Genomic DNA, 4,520 nt, shown 5'->3' with positions numbered 1-4,520 from the left:
GCAGATCACTTACCCAATCATGTATTTATTGGCAAACTTATAACGAGTTTGTAGTCGTTTCAAAGAAGCATGGGATTGAAGTAGATTTTACCTACAGGTATACAACGGGAATAATAATATCAACCATTTGTACCGGAAACCTTTTTTTGCAACAAAATATCAAGTAGAGAAACAAAATCAAGCAACCGAAAACACAATCAAACCGGAAATCTGTATAGGGGGGGAAATCAAATAGAAATTTAGCTGGTAGAGCGTAGTTCACGATAGATCAGTTCTTTCCTTTGCGAACCGCCATATGAATAATATTAGTTCTTTTCTACTGAAAAACTGCAGTGCGATAAGGCAGTTATATGGCCCGAAGTAAGAAACAACCTTTTGATTGTAAAATAAAAATGCACATTCATATCACAGATACGTATTTCGGCTACGACTTGTAGACTTCATCAGTCTTTGTATCAGTAACACTGATGAAGTCGTAGCCGAAATACGTAATTGTGATATGAAAGTGCATAGATGGGTTTATGGCATTTTTATATTCAAAAAAATAGTGAAATTAAACAGAAGAAATAAAAAAAAGTGTTTAATATAACATTCCGCTAAGTCGCTCAAAAGCAGTGCTTTTTAAAAAAATATATTTAATAATGACAGAGTTACCTTTCGTAATAAATCTTTTAAAAAGTCGCAAGTGACTTAAAAGTACAATATACTTGAGATGTGAGTTATTCTACATGTGCTGATATAAAAAAAATCATTATTATTTGCTTCAGGAAAGTTTAGATAGGGAATGAGTTAAAAAAGAATAATAAATAATAAAGTGCTTAGGAATTGAAAATACTTAAGTAAAGTAGGAGAAAATATTTAAAAGTTCTTATTCTAAATTTTTAGTTGTTTTACAGCTGCCACGTTGGTGGCCAACCTCGTTGGGTTTTCCGTTTAGGCATTTGCTGGTCTAAACACCGAAGTGCAACGCAACTTGACCCAGCAGGTTTGCCTGGGACTCACGCAGTAACAGCTCAGAAGCAACCCAGTACCGTGCCCTTGCCGTTCGACCACGTGTGCAACACTTGGTGCACACAATCACCGCCCGCAGTACGTCGGCCGTCGGCAGTGATGTACCAAATCGGGTTTTTCATAATTTTGGGGGAAAAGCCAAGTTTTTTTTAATAACCGAACATTTTTGTATTGTTCTCCAAACATTTTATCTGAGTATTATTGTCGTTGTTGTGCAAAGCATCATTGCGAACATGAACTTTATTAAATCGATAAAACGAAAAAACCCACGATTCGATCGGGTTAAAATGATTTGGGAAAAAACCAGGTTAAAACCCAAAAATACAAACCCGGGAAGATGGATTTTGCCTTTCTCAATAGAAAGGTATTGCAATTGCTCTGAAAACCGACTTTTTAACGGAGGCCCGGAGGGCCGAGTGACATATACCATTCGATTCAGTTCGTCGAGTTCGGCAAATGTCTGTGTGTGTGTATGTATGTGTGTGTGTATGTATGTGTGTGTATGTGCGTCTGTGTGTGTGTACGCGAACACAATCTCACTCACTTTTCTCAGAGATGGATGAACCGATTTTTAAAAACTTAGTCCCAAATGAAAGGTGCAACGTTCCCATAGGCTGCTATTGAATTTCTAATGGATCCGACTTCCGGTTCCGGAATTACAGGGTGATAAGTACGAATACGCAGAAAATGTCGATTTTAATAAATTCTGCAATGAATGTATAAAGGTGAAAATTTTTCCAAAATATGACCACAACTGCTTCGATTTGTAGTATTAGGTCACTAACATCCATTCAAAGTCTATTTGGCCACATTGGCCGCCATCCTCGGTTCCGGAAGCCCCGGCGGAAGTATCTAAATTCAGAATAACAGTCACATCGGTTTCTCGGAGATGGCTAGACCGATTCGACTAAACTTGGCCTCAAATGAAAGGTATTGCGTCCCCGTAAATGGCTATTTAATTTCATTCCGATCCGACTTCCGGTTCCGGAGTTACAGGTTGTGGCGTGCGATCACATAGCAAATTGTGATTCAAACCGATACTCCGATGAAAGCAAAAAAGGTAAAAATTTCGCTAAAATGTCTCTCAAACAACTTAAATTTGCTGTTCTAGGTCACCGACGGCCAACCAAACTTTCGTTGACTACATTAACCACCATAGACGGTTCCGGAAGTGCCCGGGAAAAGCGGCCATCTTTCAAAATTTACGAACTCACATCAGTTTCCCGGAAATGGTTGGGCCAATTGTCACAAACTTAGTCCCAAATGATAGCTATAATATCCCCATAGATGTCTATAAAATTTCGTACGGATCGCTTATATGGTTCCGGAAATATAGACTAAACCGTCCGGTCACATATGAAATTCCCATATAAGCCGGAACTCAAATTTTTTTTCAAAGGGGGGACCTCATGAAATTTCAGAAATCGAATTCGTATTTTTGATGCCAAACATCTTTAAAATGCATGAAACGTCGAGATTTTATGTTATCTCGAAATTTTTTTTTTATAAAAATCGACTTTTTGGGACTTTGCCGATTTTGCACCTTTTTTCAGTTCAATATTACCGTGGCTGTTTTTTCTTTTTCAAAATTTTAGAACTCGAATAATGATTTATTTTCCTGTATATAGTTGTCATGTGATGTATAATAATAAAATGTAATATATGCATTTAAAAGCTTTTAATGAATATAAACAACGCACACATTCTCGTGATTCATGATTGAGAAAGGCACAATTGTACCGCTAGGTGGATTAAAATAGGTTTTTTTTATATCATCGGACACAGATCCCGCCACAGCTAAAAGTATCATTCCGTTTCGCGCTGCTCGAAATCGTTACGCAGCGTCAGCAACGGAAAAACCAATCAACCCGTTCACCACCGCAGTGAACACAACATCGTTTGTCGAGCATCGAAGCGGTGCAGATCACCACACACTCACCGGGTGGCCTATAACGAAGAGCAAGTTGCAACTTGTCACTAGCCGGCGCTACGATCACCAGTGGCGGATCCAGAGGGGGGGTCTTGGGGGTCCGGACCCCCCGAAAATTTTTAGCTTCATGAGAAATTTTAAAGCAGTTTCTATTTTCAATTCATTCTAAATTCTAAAACATTCCAAATCAGATTCGTTCACTAAAGCTGATTTTAATTAAATGAGGGTATTACATATTACGTATTGTACAATGAACATTTCAAAATCGAAATATCGGACCCCCTCCGATTTTTTTTCCTGGATCCGCTTCTGACGATCACCCAGCAATCGCTATACGGACCTTGCATGCAAACTTGGATAAAATAGTGTTTCAAGTATGCGAACCTGTGTGCGATGGTGATTTTCAATTGGCATTTTCATTGGTGATTGGCATTTTCATTCGAATGTTTACACAGGTTTTGCGGAACAGTTAGTTCTAGCTTATATGTCTGTTCTCTGTGGTACAACCAGCAACCGAATACATACGAACTTTCACAGAACGTGTCGAAAGTAGGGAATTTTTGATTCGTGTTTAGTAGGGCAAGAAGAGAGGGAGAGGCTTTAGGACCCACGTAGATCGGGAGAAATTTGGTGAGCAAGGTTAGATGACGCCACGAAGCTAAGTTGACTTTTTTAATCGGGAAATTTTGGGAATAAGTTTCGAAACGCTGGTTAGGAATAGGTGTTGGGGGATTTGAAGTTGGTGAGAAACTGGAGATGGATTCTGTGGTAGGGTTAAGAATACAAGCTAGTCAGGGCAAACTGATCTTCAATCCCGGCAGACGACTTCGTCGTCTGGCGCATAAGTTGGGTATGTAGAGGCCCTACCAGAATCCACCTTACATACTTTGAAAGTTTCTGTTTCCTTGCTTCCTCCGGAACATCAAACTTTTGCTGGGTGGTGAAGACCAGTAGCCTCGGAAGCTGTCGGAAGACCGCCTTGACGTAAGTCTCATCATCCAATAACTACAGTTCCCGGGCCCGTGACTTTTCCAATGTATTTTGCCATTCGTCACGATTTGGAGCCTTCTGCACTTTGTACGTATGCAGTCCTCCCGGCCCTTGGCTCTTGGACGGATTAATAATTTTTAGACCACATCCTTCACATTTGGCGGATGTCCCGATGAGAGAGTTAAGGATTTTCCAGAAGCTTGCGCAAAATCAATTCGCGACGTTTCTATTCAGCTAACGCCCGTTTTTTCAAGGTTTGAAAAACTGACAGCGATAAAAATACTGTGTAAACAATACACTCTACACTACTTCTACCCAAATTTTTAAAAGAATATACCCAATGGGTTTTTCCTCTACAATGTGTTTTTCGTGATATAATTTGATATGGGACACCATTCCAATTTCTCAATATCAACTAATGCTATCGACGACGGTGTCACACTCGTGACCCGCAAGTGCAAGAAGCAAAGAAGAACGTCTAAACAAATGTTTCAAATATTGAGCTAGTGCATTGAACTATTTTTTAAAATTTTGATTATAGAGGTTTTAACCTTAAGATCCTTCGCCTCTTCGGGTTAGAAAAATCTTT

This window comes from Topomyia yanbarensis, chromosome 1, assembly GCF_030247195.1.
Source record: "Topomyia yanbarensis strain Yona2022 chromosome 1, ASM3024719v1, whole genome shotgun sequence".
In the NCBI taxonomy this organism is placed as follows: Eukaryota; Metazoa; Arthropoda; class Insecta; order Diptera; family Culicidae; genus Topomyia; species Topomyia yanbarensis.
Note: the sequence above shows the minus strand (reverse complement) of the source record.